This window comes from Bos mutus, chromosome 2 (assembly GCF_027580195.1).
Source record: "Bos mutus isolate GX-2022 chromosome 2, NWIPB_WYAK_1.1, whole genome shotgun sequence".
In the NCBI taxonomy this organism is placed as follows: domain Eukaryota; kingdom Metazoa; phylum Chordata; class Mammalia; order Artiodactyla; family Bovidae; genus Bos; species Bos mutus.
The window spans coordinates 1250988-1270882 of NC_091618.1; positions in this window are offsets into that span (position 1 = coordinate 1250988).

Sequence of the window (19895 nt, forward strand, 5' to 3'; positions counted from 1 at the left end):
CATGGGGTACGGTGTGGCGCAGCCCCTCCTGCCCGTGCCACCCTCTCCCTATCAGGGCTCACCCCCCAGGAGTGCCTCGGGGCCTTTAAGAGCTGAGCTGGTGAGTGGGAACCCAGCAGGTGGCTCGCTCTGTTCAGTGGAGTCTGCTGGGAGTGCAGCTCTTCCCTGGCATCTCACCTCTGTGGGGCGTTAAAGTCAGTGGTGGGCAGCAGGTCCTGGTGGACCCCCGGCTGCCCTGGCCGTTGAGCATGCCAGACCCACTCTGCTGGGCACAGTGTAATTTCCTGAGGGTGAAGGAGAAGAGGAGGAATGGGAAGTAGTTTTGGGGGCGTTTGACTTGGTAGGGGTGTGTGTGTGTGATAGGGCTGTGTGTGTGTGTGTGATAGGGCTGTGTGTATGTGTGTGTGAGATAGGGGTGTGTGTGTGATAGGGGTGTGTGTGTGATAGGGGTGTGTGTGTGTGAGATGGGGTGTGGGTGTGTGTGATAGGGCTGTGTGTGTGTGTGTGATAGGGCTGTGTGTGTGATAGGGCTGTGTGTGTGTGTGTGAGATAGGGTGTGTGTGTGTGTGTGTGTGTTAGGGGTGTGTGTGTGTGAGATAGGGGTATGTGTGTGTGTGATAGGGGTGTGTGTGTGTGTGTGTGTGAATGGGCTGTGTGTGTGATAGGGCTGTGTGTGTGTGTGTGTATGTGAGATAGGGGTGTGTGTGTGTGATGGGGGCGGTGTGTGTGTGAGATAGGGGTGTGTGTGAGATAGGGGTGTGTGTGTGTGTGTGCGTGCGCGTGCACGCACGCAGCCTGGCGCAGGAGATCGGAGAACTTTCCGACCTCCAGGCTCAGATACCATGGGGCTGGTCTGGGATTCAGCCCCCAGGCCCAGCTGGCTCCAGGCACGGACAGTATGCTTTCGGAATAAAGTTTACTTGCGGTGAGACAGTTCTTATTGATGTCCTTGTCTAACCCTTCCAGGTGGACCCCTCTCTGTGATACGATAGTGTGCTCTGGCCTCAGCCTGAACCCAGTGGGAAGGTTGAGACGGCAGCCTGTTGGGCTGTTACCTTGTGGTCCTAGAGTCGGCTTCTTGACCTCCAGGCTAGGACTTTCCACGATGACAGAGTTGGAATATCTCGGGGACTCCAGGGCGGCCAGGCCAGCCCCGAGGGCCAAGGTGGAAGGCAGAGCCCACCCTGGCCACTGACGGGCGCCCCCTGCTCTGCCTCTCCAGAGTGCAGCCACGGGGGCTCTCCCGGGTGGCCCAGCGCAGCGGCCATCACTCTGGGCCCCACGTTCCCCACCACAGGCTTCCAGCCCAGTTTGGGAGCCCCGTGACTAGGAAGCACTTGGTTCCTGGAGAAAGTGCAGGCCTCGCACCAGACCACGTTGGAGACACAAATCCCTCCTGCCCGACTGGTGGTCCAGGGCCGGGCCCCCAGCACCCCAGAGCCTCCATGTCTGCATCCTCACAGGCAGGATGGCACCCGCTCGGGCTGCTGGGGGACTTGAGGTGATGGCCAATGAGCCCCGCTGTGATATGTTCTCCCTGCATCGTGGTCATCAGTCGTAATGTTAGGAACCCCATCTCTCCTGTGAGGCTGTGGTTGCTTAGAGTTGGGCCCCATCCTTCCTGGAGCTGACCACATGGGCGTCTGCCAAGCCATGTTCTGCAGACACGAGCACCCTGGGAAGCAGGGTCTGTGGTGACACGTGTGAGAAATGCTGCCTTAAACAGGCTCTCAGCCCTCGGTATGCCAGAGAGGCTGCCAGTTTCTCCAAGGGCACAGGGCAAGGGTGTAGCATTTCTCAGACTTGCTGGACAGTCAGACCTCTTCTCATTCCTCCTGTGGAGTACAGTGTAGAACATCCCTGAGAGAAGGTTCTGGAAACCTGTGGGCCTGGGCATGGCTCTGGTGGTGTCCTCCACTTATTAGATGTTTGCGATCTCTGCAAACCTCAGTTTACTCATCTGTGAAATGGGAAGGTGGACCCTCAGCTTTCTGGTGGTCCAAGGATTGAGCGAACATAAAGCTGGTACCACAGTGCCGAGCGTGTTGTGGGTCTCCAGCCAAGGCAGTCTTACTACCAGCACAAAGGGCTGAGGGGTGAGGAGCAAGACATCTTGAGTTGGCTTCAGAGATGAGGTGGGACCTGCATTAATGAAGACGCTAGAATGCCATGGGGTCTGAATGTGGAGAGGATGGAGGCAAGGGAGGAAGTTCCCCTCTCCCCATGATGGTTTTTCATGTAGTCAAATCCCCGGGTAAGTTCACCGTCCTCGTCCTCTCTTATCACTGCGCTGCTCCAGGGGCACCTGGGTTCTCTCCGAGAAGCTCATTGAGTTAGCTCATTAGTCCAGCTCTGCCTAAAAGGCAGAGGTGAGGTTGTATCAGGTTGTAAGCCTGTGAAGTCTGCAGCACAGCTAAGCCGCCTCACCAGCCTGGGCTCTGCCTTCCCTCTGGCCCTGGGCTCTGCGGTGAGAGTGCTGCAGAATGCTGCCACTTCACTCTGCAAACATTCGCCACTTTCAAGGTGCCCGGAGCCGGGGCACAGGGGACAGACGAGGCCCCCCAAGGAGATCACATCTTGTGGGGAGCTGGGCAGCGAAGGTACAGTTAGGATGCACAGTTGGGGTGGGGTCTGGGAGGGCAGAGGGCCCTCTTGATGCTGGGATGCAGGGCCTGGGGGACAGCATCCTGGAGGGGCTGCAGGATCTCAAAGGAAGACTCACAGCCGACCTGTGCTGAGTGCAAGGAAGGACAGTTGAGAGATGTAGACCGACAGGGAGTTTTTCCAGTAGTCATGTACAGATGTGAGAGTTAGACCATAAAGAAGGCTGAGTGCCAAAGAATTGATGCTTTCGAACTGTGGTGTTGGAGAAGACTCTTGAGAGTCCCTTGGACTGCAAGGAGATCCAACCAGTCCATCCTAAAGCTAATCAGTCCTGGGTGTTCATTGGGAGGACTGATGCTGAAGTTACAATCTTTTGGCCACCTGATGCGAAGAGCCAACTCATTGGATAAGACCCTGATGCTGGGAAAGATTGAGGGCAGGAGGAGAAGAGGGCAGCAGGGGATGAGAAGCTGAACTGAAACTGCAATCCTTTGGCTAAGTGTAAGTGTGTAGTCACTCAGTCCTGTCCGACTCTTTGTGACCCACTGGACTGTAGCCCACCAGGCTCCTCTGTCCATGGGATTCTCCAGGCAAGAATACTGGAGTGGGTTGCCATTTCCTTCTTCAAGGGATCTTCCTGACTCAGGGATCGAACCTGGGTCTTGTGCATCACAGGCAGATGCTTTACCCTCTGAGCCACCAGGGATGCAAACAGCTGGCTCACCGGAAAAGACCCTGGTGCTAGGAAAGATGGAAGGCAGAAGGAGAAGAGGGCAGCAGAGGATGAGATGGTTGTATGGCATCACCAGCTCGGTGGACATGAATCTGAGCAAACTCCGGGAGACAGTAAAGGCCAGGGAAACCCAGCCTGCTGCAGTCCATGAGTCGTGTAGTCGGACACAGCTTAGCGACAGAGCAACAGCAACTTGAGAGTAACAGATTTGAAAGGCCCGCGGAGGCTTCCTGGGAGCTGTGGTTTTAGGGTGTGTTCGTCTGAGTCCTGCCCTAGTTTCTACCAGGGAAGTGGAGACACATGGCTTTCCAAAAGCCAAAACCAATTACAAAGGCTTCTCCTGTCGCCCCCGGGGTGAAGCCAGCTCGTGCCGTTCTACCGCCTGTCGGGGGAGCTCCCCGGTCTCCCTCTCTGCCAGTCTTTCATGCCCAGACTCTGGTCCTCTTCCTCCTCATGGAACACACGTGCTTTTCCTTTTTTCCTTCTGTGCTGAGGTGTGTGTGTGTGTGTGTATAAGAAGCGTGTAGGCTTCTGTGTTAACTTCCATCACTGGTACTGTGCTGTTGAAGAGCTTGTTTCATTTAACTGTTTCCGTTCAACACTTTCATTTTTTTATTTTTATTTTTTTCAGTTTCTTTTCTTTTTAAAAAATTAAAATATATATTTTTTTTACTTTACAATATTGTATTGGTTCTGCCACACATCAACATGAATCCGCTGCGGGCGTATGCGTGTTCCCCATCCTGAACCCCCCTCCCACCTCCCTCCCCATACCATCGCTCCAAGTCATCCCAGTGCACCAGCCTTGAGCATCCTGTATTGAACCTGGACTGGCGATTAGTTTCTTATATGATATTATACATGTTTCAGTGCCATTCCCCCAAATCATCCCCCTCATCCCTCTCCCACAGAGTCCAAAAGACTGTTCTGTATATCTGTGTCTCTTTTGCTGTCTTGCATACAGGGTTATCGTTACCATCTTTCTAAATTCCATATATTTGTGTTAGTATACTGTATTGGTGTTTTTCTTTCTGACTTACTTTGCTCTGTATAATAGGCTCCAGTTTCATCCACCTCATTAGAACTGATTCAAATGTATTCTTTTTAATGGCTGAGTAATACTCCATTGTGTATATGTACCACAGCTTTCTTATCCATTCATCTGCTGATGGACATCTAGGTTGCTTCCATGTCCTGGCTATTATAAACAGACTGCGATGAACATTGGGGTACACGTGTCTCTTTCAATTCTGGTTTCCTCGGTGTGTATGCCCAACAGTGGGATTGCTGGGTCATAAGGCAGTTTATTTCCTGCTTTTTGAGGAATCTCCACACTGTTCTCCATAGTGGCTGTACTAGTTTGCATTCCCACCAACAGCGTAAGAGGGTTCCTTTTTCTCCACACCCTCTCCATCATTTATTGCTTGTAGACTTTCGGATAGCAGCCATTCTGACTGGCGTGAAATGGTACCTCATTGTGGTTTTGATTTTGAAAAGATGTTGAGCATCTTTTCATGTGTGTGTTAGCCATCTGTATGTCTTCTTTGGAGAAGTGTCTATTTAGTTCTTTGGCCCATTTTTTGATTGGGTCGTTTATTTTTCTGGAATTGAGCTGTAGGAGTTGCTTGTATATTTTTGAGATTAGTTCTTTGTCAGTTGCTTCATTTGCTATTATTTTCTCCCATTCTGAAGGCTGTCTTTTCACCTTGCTTATAGTTTCCTTTGTTGTGCAGAAGCTTTTAATTTTAATTAGGTCCCATTTGTTTGTTTTTGCTTTTATTTCTAACATTCTGGGAGGTGGGTCATAGAGGATCCTGCTGTGATGTATGTTGGAGAGTGTTTTGCCTATGTTCTCCTCTAGGAGTTTTCTAGTTTCTGGTCTTAGGTTTAGATCTTTAATCCATTTTGAGTTTACTTTTATGGTGTTAGAAAGTGTTCTAGTTTCATTCTTTTACAAGTGGTTGACCAGTTTTCCCAGCACCACTTGTTAAAGAGATTGTCTTTTCTCCACTGTATATTCTTGCCTCCTTTGTCAAAGATAAGGTGGATATAAAATCAACACACAGAAATCCCTTGCATTCGTATACACTAATAATGAGAAAATAGAGAAATTAAGGAAACAATTCCATTCACCATTGCAACGAAAAGAGTAAAATACTTAGGAATCTACCTAAAGAAACTAAAGATCTATATATAGAAAACTATAAAACACTGGTGAAAGAAATCAAAGAGGACACTAATAGATGGAGAAATATACCATGTTCATGGATCGGAAGAATCAATATAGTGAAAATGAGTATACTACCCAAAGCAATCTATAGATTCAGTGCAATCCCTGTCAAGCTACCAACGGTATTTTTCACAGAGCTATAACAAATAATTTCACAATTTGTATGGAAATACAAAAAACCTCGACTAGCCAAAGCAATCTTGAGAAAGAAGAAATGAACTTGAGGAATCAACCTGCCTGACTGCAGGCTCTACTACAAAGACACAGTCATCAAGACAGTATGGTACTGGCTGCTGCTACTGCTAAGTCGCTTCAGTCGTGTCCAACTCTGTGTGACCCCATAGACGGCAGCCCACCAGGCTCCCCCAGCCCTGGGATTCTCCAGGCAAGAACACTGGAGTGGGTTGCCATTGCCTTCTCCAGTGCATGAAAGTGAAAAGTGAAAGTGAAGTTGCTCAGTCGTGTCTAACTCTAGCGACCCCATGGACTGCAGCCCACCAGGCTCCTCCGTCCATGGGATTTTCCAGGCAAGAGTACTGGAGTGGGGTGCCATTGCCTTCTCTGATGGTACTGGCACAAAGAGAAATATAGATCACTGGAACAAAATAGAGAGCCCAGAGATAAATCCACGCACCTACGGACACCTTATCTTAAAGATGTCCGTGCGGCGGAATGACCTGGACAAGCCCGCGTTTCACGGTGCCTCAGGCGCTCCCTGAGCAGCGGGCCTCCTGGAGCAGGGCTGCAGGAGCGTCCTTGTGCAGCCCCGTGGTGGGTCTGAAGCGGGTGTAGACCCAGGAGGGGAAAAGCTGACATGGCGGCGTGCCCTTGACATTCCTCAGGCTGCACCAGCTGGCTCTGCGGAGGGTCCTGGCGGGGCGGGGAGCTGCCTCTCCCTGCATCCTCACAGGCACTTGGTGACTTTCTGGTTTCGTGAACCTGGTGTGTGCAAAGCGTCTGCTTGCTTTCCTGTGCGTGCCTCGGATGAGCATGTGGCTGAACACCTCTGCGTGCTCGCTGGCTGTTCAGTGGCTGATCTGCGGGTCCCCTCGGTGAATCGGCTCCTCATCCAGTTTGTCCGTTTCCGCATTTTGGGGGCGTTTTTCTTGTTGGTTTGTAAGAGACCCTTCCTTGTCACTGTTAGATGTTGCCGTGTCTTGTCCTGTTTTGATAGATTTCTGTTAAATGCATCTGTGCTTTCACCGAATAGAAGTCCATCATTTTTATGTCCTTCCCTCTCCCTCCCTCTCTCCTCTTGGCCTTAAGAAGTGTGTGTATGCATGCATTTTTCTGTCCTGGTTTTAGAAGTCCTTCCTGACTCTAAGGCCAAAAAAATTCCCCCATGCTCTCTTCCCTTAGCTTCCTTTATAGTTACACTTTTGAAATTCAGGGCTGTAACACATCTGGATTCTGCTCTGTTTTCTGTATGGCAAGCACGCAGCTTTATTTTTTCCTTACTGTCAATCGGTGCCACCCCCTGCCCCCAACACCCACATCCCATCGCTCCTCCTTCGGTTTCGGGAACTGCCTTTATCATGCTTTGATTTTCCATACCCAGAAGATTCTGTTTCTGGGCACTCTCTTCTGTTTTGTTGGTTCATCTGCTTTGTGTGTGAGCATCACAGCTGTTTTTATTACTACACCTCTGGAATCTCTCTTAATCCCTGGGAGCCCAGATGATTTGTTCTTCCTTTTTGAGATTGAGCACGTAAAGGACATTTTCTTCCAGGTGAATTTTAGAATTAATTGATCAAATTCTTAAAAAAAACCTCACCGTCATTGTTACTGAAATTGCACTGAGCTTTTATGATTACTTTGGGGAATTAACATGTTAATACTGTTAACCTGATGTTTGGGTTTCCTGTTAATTTTTTATTTTTATTTTTTTGGTTATTTAATAGTTTTAAACTTGCCCTGTTCAAGTCTTGGGCAGGTGGGTCAATTCCAGAATAATTTATATATGTATTTGTAATTTATTTATCTTTGGCTCTTCTGGGTCTTTGTTGCTGTGTGGATGTGGCACGCAGACCTCTCGTTGCGGAGGCGTCTCTCGGTGCGGAGCACGGGCTTCAGTACTCGTGGCACTTGGACTTGGCACTTGCGCTCCCGGGCTCTGGAGCGCTGGCTCAGTCGTCGTGGGGCACGGGCTTAGCTGCTCTGTGGCACGGGGGATCTTCCCGGTCCAGGGACTGAACCTGTGTCTCCTGCGTTAGCAGGCGGATTCTTTGCCACTGAGCCACCAGGGAAGCCCTAGTTTGTATTCTGATTGATAATATGAACAGTGTCGCATCTTCTGTTGTGTCTCTAGTTGGCTACTGCCAGTGTCGAAGAATGCTGACGATTTTTAAGTTTCTTATTCCAAACTATTCAGATTCTGTTAGATTTCTTTTTGTAAATGCTGACGTGTTTATCTGAAATGTGAACAGTGATATTTTTTCCCTCTCTTCTTCCGATTATCTTGTGTTTTATTCTGCCTTGTCCTGCTGAAAATGCCAGGCCTCCAGTGCAATGTGGAATAGCACTAGCAGGCGCCTGACTTCCTGCCTTGTTTCTAATCTTAAAGGGAGTAAGGCCAAGATTCTCAGCCAAGGATGGCATTTGCTTTAGGTTTTACTCTGTAACGCTACAGAGTTGATCTAGTTAAGGAACTTCTCTGCAATTTCTTGTTTGAGTTTGAAAAAATAAATAGATGTTAAATTTGATCAAATGGATTTGTCAGTCTTGAGAAATAATTCCTGTGCTTCTGTGCTAAATCCCACTCTGTCTAAAAGTACCTATAAAGGCCGTCTCTGTGCCAGACTGAGTTAGAGGTGCTTTATAAATACTAACTCAGTCCCTCTAACAACTCTGTGAGCCAGGCACTACGTAGTACCCCTTTCTTAGGTGAGACAAGGCAGGCACAGAAGGGCTACTGACCTGCTCAGCGCCCCACCGCCGTCAGGCCCACTCTGGCATGTGTACGACAGGGGAAGAGTGTGAGTGGGCGCTCGTATATCGAGAACGGGCACTTAAAGTGCTGAAACAAGCTGACAGACTGCTGAATGGATTCCACCCTCCTGTCTGAGGAAGAGACCTCAATCAAACCCTGCAAGGTGCCAGTCTGTGAGATACCAAGACGACAGAATTTAATTACTTGTACACATTTCAATATTCTGTTGATAAATCTGAGATACTTGGATGAGTCACAGTCATACATAATTCATAATGTATACATGTATTCCATAAAACTTAGTCTTCTTGCTTCCAATTTAATAAAGTAAATTTTGTAGTGATTCAGACTTTCCTATGGTTTGTGTTGTATTGATACTAGTGATATAACACATTAAAATATGGGGCAGAATTATGTTCAGAGTATACAAAATAAAACTTTAATCAACAATGTGATAAATGCAAAAAAGAATTTCTTCACCTTTTGAAAGGTTTTTCATCTAAAATGTGAAATTATCTGCAGATGTTAGAAAGCAAAACATGTATCAATAAAAGTTTACATTCAAACTTACTTAAAGCTTGAATTTATTTACCCTTTGAAAATATAATTCTGGCGTTCAATATCCATGTAGTTGCCGGTATAAATAATCAGTGTCATGCTTTTACCCGAATTGCGTCTAGAGCTCGGCTTCCCTTGCTTTCTTGTGCTTCGCAGGCGCTGTGGTTTTCATCACATGTTCATCCGTCTTTGACGGCGCTGGGTCTTCCTCGGTGTGCGCGGGCTTCTCTTGTGGAGCGCGCTCTAGGGCACGGGCTTCCGTAGTTGGGGCTCACGGGTTTAGTTGCTGGGAGGTGTGTGAATCTTCCTGACGAGGGATCAAGTATGTCCCTGCACTGGCGGGGGGTTCTTAACCACTGGACCATCAGAGGAACCCTAACCCTGTGCGTGTGTGTGTGTGTGTGTGTGTGTGTGTTGTAAAGTGAATGTGGCCATCCTGCATCAGGCAAGTCTGTCGACGCCCTTTTCCAGCAGCACCTGCTTTCTCGGTGTCACTCCGTGTCATTTTGGTAATGTTTGCAATATTTCAAACATTTTTGTCATTATTATATTCATTATGGTGATCCGTCATCAGGGAGCTTTGGTGTTACAGTTGCAAAAAGATTATGACATACTGACATCTTTGGTGATGGTTAGCATTTTTTAGCCATAAAGTATTTTTAATGAAGCTATATCCATCGACTTTTTGAGGCATAATGCTGTGGCATGCTTCATAGACTGCAGTGGAGTGTGCACATATAAAAGTGTAACTTTAAATGCACTGGGAAACCAAGAAATGTGTGTGACTCACTTTATTCTGATACTCGCCTTCTGGGGGTGGTTTGCAGCAGAGCCCACAATGCCTCTGAGGTCTGCCTGTGAGCGTGTGGGTCCTGTGGTTTTCTCAGTGCTGCTTTTGTCTGTATGTTTTTTCTGCGCTGGGGGTGCAGTGCTGGCGCGCGGGCGTTCTCTGGTTGCCGCGAGCAGGGCTGCTCTGTAGGTGTGGTGCGTGGCGCCTTGTGTGGCGGCTTCTCTTCTGCAGAGCACGGCTCTGGGGCACGCAGGCTTCAGTGTGTGTGGGGTGCGGCTTAGTTGCCTGTGGCACGTGGAATCCTCCTGGACCAGGGATCGAGCCTGTGCCCCCCGCACTGGCAGGGATTCTTTACCATTTGGCCACCAGGGAAGTCCCAGTGTTTCAGAATGTTCCTGAGGTGCCTCATGAGGCTGTTATGGAAACTGTTCTAATCCGGCAAAATCATGAATCCCTTTTGCCTCCTGCACATTAAAACTCACAGCGACCAGGAAGTGGGAGCTCCCAGAAGCATCCTTGGCCCCGCGGGACCCTGCTGTGTGAGCCCTGGGGGAGAGTGGACAGGTCCATCCCTTCTCCTTCTGAACTGCGTCTGCCGCTCAGTTCTGCTGCGGCTTACAGCCGGGTTCCTCTGGTTGCAGCAGCGTGGTCCCCTGTTTCTGTGATGTCGAGCAGGAGATGCCACGGAGCGTCTTCTGGGGCCAGAGTGTCAGTCATGGATGTGGGTGCTGACTTGGGGGTTTCGTTGTGCTGGAGCTGTGATGGAGTGGGTGTGTGTGTGCCTGTTAAAGGCGGGGTCCAGGGCAGGGACCCCGTCAGCTGGGCTCAGGGAGTTACTGCAGCGAGCACAGGGTGGGGGGCTGGGATCGGAGCCCAGCTGTCTGACTCTGCCTCGCCTGCTCGCCGCAGCACCGTGCCTGTGCACCGGCTGTTCTCGGTTGGCTCACACTTGGCTCGCTGAACCTTTACTTTGGAATTACCTGTCCATGAGTGAGGTGAGCCTGTGATTTCCTTTATTATACTGTCTTTGTTCCATTGTGACGTTCAGTCCTTACCAGCCTCATGTAGTAGGTTCGGTAGCCTTCCTTTTTCCTGGTACTCTATAAGCTGGTTTAATCAGTTTTCAAAGTTGGAGTTTTAGTTGCTTTACAGTGTTGCGTTGCTTCCCGCTGAATAGCAGAGTGATGGAGCCGAACGCGTGTCTACATGCACACTCTTTCCCTCGTGGCTTCTCGCCGGGTGTTGCACGCGCCCCTGTGCTGTGCAGCGGGCCTGTTTGTCCAGTCTGTGCGTCCTAGTCGCGTCTGCTGGCCCCGAGCTCCCATTCCTCCCCACGCGCCCCTTGCCCCTGGCCACCGCAGACCTGCTCTCCGTGTCTGGGAGTCCGTCTCCGACTTGTAGGTGAGCTCATTTGTGTCGTGTTTAGACTCCGCGCAGCTCAGGACGCCGATCTCCTGGTGCACCTGTGCTGCTGCAGACGGCGTTGCTTCACGCTCTCTCACGGCTGAGTAGTGTTCTAATGCGCGTGCGTGCCACATCTTCTCGTGGGTGTAGTCAGTCCGGCAGCACTCGCCCACAGTCATCGGAGGTTGCGGCGCTTCGGTCAAGGAACCTCTGGTCGCCATCTCAGCTCGTTGAACAGCCCATTGGGCCACTTTGGTTCTTTTACCACTGTGGGCACTTTATATTTTCTGGAAACTTTTGTCGTTTTCAGATCTGTGACTGAACCATGTGGGGCCCAGAGAGAAGTCTCGGCATTGACCTTTGTCCGTCTCCTGTAGACGGTGCCTGGCCGTCTTCTCCTCGGGCTGCTGTCTCCCCACAGGGCGCCCAGCCATCTCCGAGTGGCTTCTCCTCGGTGTCAGTGTCCACGTCCACTTCCTTCCGTGGCCCCAGCAGGACGGGATCCGGGAGAGGGCAGCTTGCCACGGTTCAGCGGCTGGTGTTGCATCCCCGTCTCGGCAGGACCGGGTCTGTCATTATCTAGGGGCTGCAGGGACATGAAGAGATGCCATATCACTTCAGGGCCCTGCAGGAGCGAGTTCTTCAGATAGTTAGAGATGCTGTTAGCGATGAGGCTGCTGAGGCTGTGGGTAGGGGAGAGGGCCGTGTATGAGGCACCTGTTGTTCCAAAATTAAATCATTAAGCCCACCGAGAGACATTTTTAGAGACATATATATAGAGACGGGCTTCCCAGGCGGTGCTATAGGTAAGGACCTCGCCTGCCAACGCAGGGACGTGGGTTTGATCCCTGGATCAGAAAGATTCCCCTGGAGAGGGCCTGGCAACCCACTCCAGTATTCTTGCCTAGAGGATCCCATGGACAGAGGGCTCTGGCAGGTTGCAGTCCATGGGGTCGCAGAGTTGGAGATGACTGAAGCTTCTTTGCCTCACACACACAGGGAGAGAGACATAGAGAATGAGCACAGACGCCCAGAGCGAGGGCTCTGAAACCAGCAGCGCCTGGGCTCACGTTCCACCTTTGCCACATCCTAGCGGTGTGCCCCTGGGCGCTGAGCCTGGCTTTTCTTATCTGTAAGTTGGAAAGTTGGCTCCAGTGCTTACTGCTTAGAGTACCTGCAAGCCCTGGGTGAAATAACATGCGCAGAGCGTGAGGCGCCAGGTCCGTCAGGAATCCAATCTGCCCAAGCTGGCTTCAGACGAGGAGACTGATGGGAGAACTGGGAGCCTCAGGAGAGTCTGGCTGCAGGAGCCGTGTGACCCAGGAACCGCTGCTGTCACACTGGTCCCGTTTCTCCGTGACTTTCTTGGCTCTGTCCTTCTTCAGGGATCTGCTCCGTCCTCAGGTGGTACTGTGGCCATTTCAGACCTGACAGTCATGTGGGGGGCCGTGCAGGGCTCCTCAGCCAGATCACAAGTGCTGGGACACACTTGATCACAAGTGGTCAGAGTGCTGGGACAAAAGCCTGCTGGGACACGCCTCTGAGCTGAGAGCCGAGTGAGCCCTGTCCCAGCCTCTGTGAGGGAAGAGGGGCAGGCAGGCCCGAAGCCAGAGCAGTTGCTGTCGATCAGGGAGGGGGCGCGGGCACCGGGGAGGCAGCAGCTGGCTGCCCCGATGGTTCGGTGGCCTCTGGCAGGCCTTCCTGCTCCTGCCTTGGCCTCATCTTCTGGTGTCATTGCCGCGGCCAGCGAGATTCTCCTCTCAGGAGCCGCCCATGGCAGCGTCCCCCAGGCAGAAGCTGGTTTCTGTGGTTTCCTGGCCTCAGACCCTCTGCACCCTTACTCCCGGCTGCCCCCTAAGCCCACTCTCTGGTCACTTCCTTCCAGCCTGTGCATTATGGACTTGGGGCCTGTGCCGCCACCTTTCAGGTCTCACGCAGGCGGCATCTTTTCGGAGAGACCTTTTCTGATCAGCTTGTCTAAAGTAAGAACTTTCTTCTCCCAAAATACCTACTGCTCTCCCTTGCTGTATTTTCCTTTATAGCCAGCGTTTTGGAAAACAAACGTTTCCTAACATGCACATGTGAACGCGCACACAAACGTTTCCTAACACGCACACAAACGTTCCCTAACACACACGCGCACGCACCCCCACCGTTTCCTAACATGCACACGCACACCCCCCCCCCTCCCGTGACAGCCCCGCCACCTCCTTGCTCACGGCTGTACTGGCAGACCTCAGAGGCATTGGCAGGTTTGGTTTCAGACCTTGGCAATAAAGCCAGTGTTGCAGTAAGGCGAGTCACACAAATATTTTGGTTTCCCAGTGCGTATAAAGGTTATGTTTATACTCTACTCTAGTGAGGACTTTCCTGGGGCTCAAATGGTAAAGAATCTTCCTGCAATACTGGAGGCCTGGATTCAATCCCTGGGTTGGAAAGATCCCCTGGAGAAGGAATCGGCAACCCACTCCAGTATTCTTACCTGGAGAAGTCCAGGACAGAGCAGCCTGGCAGGCTACAGCTCATGGGATCACAGAGTTGAACGCGACTGAGTGACTAACTTAAACTTTTTAATTTCATAGTGTAATAGATTAGGTGTGCAATAATGCTGTGTCTAAAAAGCCAATGTACAGAGCTTAATTACAGATATTTTATTTGAAAAAATTCTAGCCATAATCTGAGCCTTTAGTGAGTCATAATCTTTTTTAAAAATCACCTGATGTATGTAGCTGTGCTAGGTCTTACTTGCAGCGTGTGGGATCTAGTTCCCTGACCAGAGACGCTGGGCCCCCAGCAGTGGGAGCGTGGAGTCTTACTAGCCCCTGGACCACCAGGGGAGTTCCAGGAGTCATCATCTCTCTGCAATAACAACATTAACCATCACTGATCACAGATCACCGTGACGAATACAACAGTAATGAAAACATTTGAAGTATTACAGTAACGATCAAGACGTGACATGGAGACATGAAGTGAGCAAATGCTCTCGGCAAAATTGTACCCATAGACTTGTTTGAAACAGGATTGGCACAGACCTTCAATTTGTAAAAATGTGGTATCTGCAGCACGCAACACGCAGCAGAGCCCTGCTCAGATCTGCGGACCCCAGCACAAGGCCTGGCACGGAGTAGGTGCTCAGTAAATGCTTGCGACAGGCAGCAGCTCCAACCCCAGCACGTCCTCGTAACAGTCCGGAGGAGCTGCTTTTCTCTCTCGCCTGCCTGCCTGCCCTTGTCCAAGGGCCAGGGCAGGAGGGCCCAGGAAGTGGACGTCCCCCGACCCAGTGATCTGGGCTGTGTGGCCGGGGCATCGGTGTGTCCACTCTGGTCCTTGGGGGCGGCTGGTTAAAGTCATTTCTCCCCCGGCTGCTTCCTTTTCCTCCTCAGCCTAAGCTTCCAGGATCTTATTAGCCCTGTTTACACGGCCGGGATGTCGAGCGATTAATTTTTAATGGCTTGGTTTATTGCATGTTTGAACGGTTTATTGAGTAATTCCCACATTTAAGTGATTAATTCCCCAGAGTTCAGAACGACTGGTTAGTTTTACATTAATCAGGGTTTCTGAATGCCAAGAGACAATCAATCAATCCTTCCTGCCAGGGAGAGTAATGTTAAAATACCTCAAGGCACAATGAGGTTAAGAAAAGGAGTAATTAAAACGCTGTCTGCCCTCATGCAAATTTGATGTCTCTTTCTGTCTCTGTACTGTGCCCTGTGCCCCCACCCTTTCCAAGTACAGGCTCGGCTTGGACCCGCATGGGCTTTCCTGGTAGCTCAGATGGTAAAGCCTCTGTCTGCAACGTGGAAGACCCGAATTTGATCCCTGGGTCGGGAATATCCCCTGGAGAAGGAAATGGCAACCCACTCCAGTATTCTTGCCTGGAGAATCCCATGGGTGGAGGAGCCTGGTGGGCTACAGTCCATGGGGTCGCAAAGAGTCGGACACGACTGGGCGACTTCCCTTTCACTTTGGACCCACATGCTCCTTGGAAGCATCAGCACCACCTTTGAAAAAAACACTCATTTGTGTATTTTTGCCTGCACTGGGTCTTCATTGCCGCATGCGGGCCTTCTCGAGTTGTGGCGGGTGGGCTCCTCACTGCAGTGGCTTCTCCTGTTGTGGGGCGCAGGCTCTAGGCACGCGGGCTTCAGTGTTTGGGGCGTGGGGCTTTAGTTGCCCTGTGGCACGTGGAGTCTTCCCAGACCATGGATCGAACCCCTGTCCCTGGCATTGGCAGGCGAGTTCTTAACCGCTGGACCACCAGGGCAGTCTCACCCTTGTCCTTAGGCTTCTTGTGATGAGTCTCACCCCTCTGCCTCTGGCAGGGGGGCTTGCCAGCACCTCGCCCCCAGGGAGGGGACTTGGGAGCCCATGCTCTTGGCCTGTTGTGTAGGGACCCTGGCTTCTGTGCTCCCAGCTTGGTTCCAGGTTTGCAGGGAAGCTGGGCCATGTCTGGTCTCGAGATAAAATGTCTGGTTTCCCCTGATAGGCAGACAAAGCCTGACGGAGCCTTAGGGGGTCCGCCCATGGTGGGCCAGGGGAGGGTGCTGGGGTGGGCTCTGCCTTCGGACCCTGCCGCAGAGCCCGGATGGCCTGGCCAGCTTTGAGCAGGAAAGGGCTGTCAGCTGCTCTGGCATCTGAGTTTCCTGTGGCTGCTGCTATAACAAGAGACCGCAAACGTCATGCTTAAAATTGCACAGATTCAGTACCTTACTCTTTGGAGGTCAGAGCACAGAATGGGCCTCCCTGGGCTAAAGTCAGGGCTGTGTTCCTTTGGAGGCTCTGGAGAAGGGTCTGTCTCTGCCTTTTTTGGTTTCTGCAGGCTACCTGCGCTCCTTGGCTCGTGGCCCCTCCTCCATCTTCAGAGCCAGCAGGGCTGTGGCGTCTTCCTCCCTCTAAAGGGTCGTTGTGGTTCCACTGGAGAACCCAGGTAGCTCTCCCTAACCCATGGCCAGGTGATTAGGATCCCTCGTTGCCCTTTGCCTGTATCCCAACACATTCATGATGGGATGGGATGTGGACGACTTCGTGCTGTGCTGAACACAGCAGCTGTAGGGTGAGAAGCATGGTGGCTGCCTGGTGAGAGGCATGGACTCGGGAGCCAGAGACTGTGGGTTCAGACCCTAATCCAGCTCCTAATCCACACAGCTAAAGCTGTGGGAAACAGGGTGAGTTTTCTGTGGCTCCGTTTCCTTAGGCATAAAACAGGCCAGCGATAGTGCCTCCTCACAGATGGGCTGTGCTCTGAAATGAGGACAGATGTGCCCGGCAGGGTGCCTGGGTTGTGGGAAGCACACTCCGTGTTCTCCAGCAGCAGAAGGTCCTGGAGACGGACTGTGGGTACATGAATGGATGAGCACTGGGATGATGGCATCCACCCCCTGGCACTGACCCTCCCCTGACCTCCCCAAGCTGTTTAAATAAGAGTCCCTGAGATTGGGTTTTTTATGTAGGGTGTTATGGAAGAACTTGAACAAGTTTTTTTGCCAACGCAATAGATAAAAGGGCCAAGTGGAGGACTCCTGGCGAAATGTTTAAAACCACAGAGCAGTTCACAGGGCCCAGATGGAGCCCTGACGGACAAACCCTCAAGGGCCCTGTGTGCAAACGCTGCAGACCCTGGGGCGGGGAGAGGGGATGGCCCGGGGGTGAGGGGAGACCCCGGGCGGGCAGTTAACGGGGGCAGGCGCAGTCGGGGCCCCGCAGGTCTAACAAAAGCCAGTGTGTTCAGGTTTCCACCCCGTTGCCTTCAGACGGTATTGCTGATCCTTCGAACATCCACGAAGGGAGGCTTTCTCACCTGAAGACTAAGGCTGGGAGAACTGGTTAACCTGAGGTCAGCCGTTCATCACGGGGGTAGTTACGGCTGGGCCTCTGCAAAGCCACAGGCGTGGGTTTGAGTCCTGGTTGCCCGGAAGCCAGGGTGTCCTGGAGCCGATTGCGTCACTTCTCTGAACTTTCACTGCTCCATCCACAAGCCAGAGAGAGCACTGGAGCGCTGTGCCCTCGTCCTGGGGCTGTGCAGGTTAAGTGGGGTAATCTGTGGGAGCACCGCGCAGTGAGTGCTCAGCGGGCGTTGTGTGGTCCGTGGAGGCCTGAGCCGCCAGGTGGAAGTTGTCTGGTGTGAAGTTGCCTTTGGGAGTGAAGGTTTGATTGGTATCTCAAAGACTGCTGAGGTGGGGTGGAAGAGAGCTGCAGATAGAAGCGGTGCGGGAGGGGCCTGCGTTTTAAAGCAGCCTCTGCTGCAGCATCAGGTGTGTGGAGAGGAGAGGAGGGGGGAGGGCAGCCGGGGGCCGGGACCGGGGTGCTCTGCAGGCGAGGGTGAGCGCAGGCTTCATCTTGCTGCCCGTGTGGGCCTGCTTGGGTGCTCGGTCGGGTCCGACTCTTTGCGACCCCATGGACTAGCCCGCCAGGCTCCTCTGTCCGTGGGATTTCCCAGGCAAGAATGCTGCAGTGGGGTGCCATTTCCTCCTCCAGGGGTCTTCCCAACCCAGGGATGGAGCCCACATCTCTTGCGTCTCCTGCGTGGCAGGCAGGTTCTTTACCTCTGGCACCACTGGGAAGCCTCCTTACTGGCTGTGGGAGCTGTGAAGGGGCTTGAGCGGGCAGGGAACCGGAAGCCCGCAGAAGGAGCTGTTCTTTGAGGGCGTGGCGCCGAGTCCACGTGGAACAGCGGCGCTGCCAGTGAGTTGGTGCATCTAAGAAATGATTCATTCAGCCCAGACGGATCTAACAGAGATGCCGGCGATGCGATGGCCACGGGGAAGCCAAGGACCAAAACTCGTCCACCTTGGACTCTAGAGTCCTGTTTCTTGAGAGGGAGATAGCTAGACAGGAAGGCGAGTCAGGGCTTACGGCTCAGTGCTGTGCAGATAATAGAAGTAGCTAACGTGAAATTGGCTGAGAGCAGCGGGAGTGGTCCCGTGACGCCTTCTCTGGGGGGTGACCCTTGAGCTGAGACTGGAAGGATGGTTTCCTGAAGAGCAGGGACAGGGCTTTCAGACAGAAAGGGACGCACATGCCGGACCCCACGGGAGGAAGGGACAGGCTGTGGTCCCGGGACAGGACAGGAGAGGTCAGTGGGGCTGGAGAGGCGCTGCGGGGGAGGGGGCGCAGGACGGTGTGGACAAGCAGGCCCGAGCTTAATGGCAGAGTCTCCTTTCTCCCTCCCCTGGATTATTCCAGTCAGCATAAGCCCTTAGCATATTATTTCTCATCTTTAAAACCCCAGACCTCCTGGGGCCCCATACCTCTTCACATCTGCTGTATTTCTTTGCTTCCTTTCATAGTAGAACTCACGCTGCTTGTCTGCCGGCTGTCTCCAGTGTAAACTAACCTCCCTCCTCTCATCCTTTCTCCCTCATGGCTTTTAATTCTTAGAAACTGTTCATGCCTAGAGGTGTAAGAATAGTTGAGTGCACCTCAGAATGCACCCTTCACCCATATTCAGTAGTCATTTTTTTGACCACATTTGCTTTGAGGCTTTTTCTATATATATATATGCTTTTTTCCCCTAATCTATTTGAAAGTAAATTGCATGACATTCTACCTGTAAATACCTCTTCACAGATCTTCTTAAAATCAAGGATATTCTCTTTCAAAACCACAATATAGTGATCAAGGGCAGGAAATTTAACATTGAAAATATAACCCATATTCACATTTTACCCATAGTTCCCGAAATGCGCTTTTAAAAATTTATGTGCAGTGAGAGTCACTCTTGTTGACGTGTAGCTCTGAATTTTGACACATGCACGCAGGTGCGTGCCCGCTGCTGCCGTCAAGGTATGGTCTGGTCCCAGCCCGCGCATGCCCCTTCCCCTCGTGGCCTGCGCTTCCCCACCCCAGCCCTGGCGCCCGCTGACCCGCCCTCTGTCCTCGGAGCTGTGTCTTTCCCACGATGCCAGGTCAGTGCGGGTGGCAGCAGGTAGGCCCGGCCTCCTCCACTCGGGCTGATTTTGGAAGTCCGTCACGGCGTTGTTTCGGGGTCAGTTTCCTCGCATTACCGAGCGGAACACATGGAATGAGTGTACCGCGGTTTGTGCATCCATTCCCAGCTGAAGAACTGGTGAAGAACCAGTGGTTCCAGTTCTTAGTGATCTGCATTGGTATAAAGTGATTTTTAAATTGGCATAAAGGCCTGAATGCGAACCTCAGCTCCTACTGCTCTTCAGAGGAGAATTGCTGGGCTGCGTGGTGTATGTTTGACTCTGTAAGAAGCGTCCAAGCTCCTGCCCTGATTGGACCTCTGTATACTCCCAGCAGCAGCATGCGAGTTTCAGTGTCTCTCACCTTGTAGCAGTTGGTTCTGTGCTTAAATTTTATCTTAGCCTAGTGCGTGTGTAGTGGCATCTCAGTGTGGTTTCAGCGAGCCTTTCCATCGTGATATTAGCATCTTTCTGGGCGCTCACCATCTATAAAGCCTCTTTGACGGCATGTGCACATCTTTGGCCCAGTTTTAAAATATTTACTTCCTGTCATCTTTTTATTTCTGAATTGACATATACGTGACTTATTATATTAACTTCAGGTGTACAACATAATGATTCGGTATTTGTATACATTGCAAATGATCACCACAGTAACCCTGGTTACCACCTGTCACCACACAAAGTCACACAACATTTTTTTGTTATGAGGACTTTTA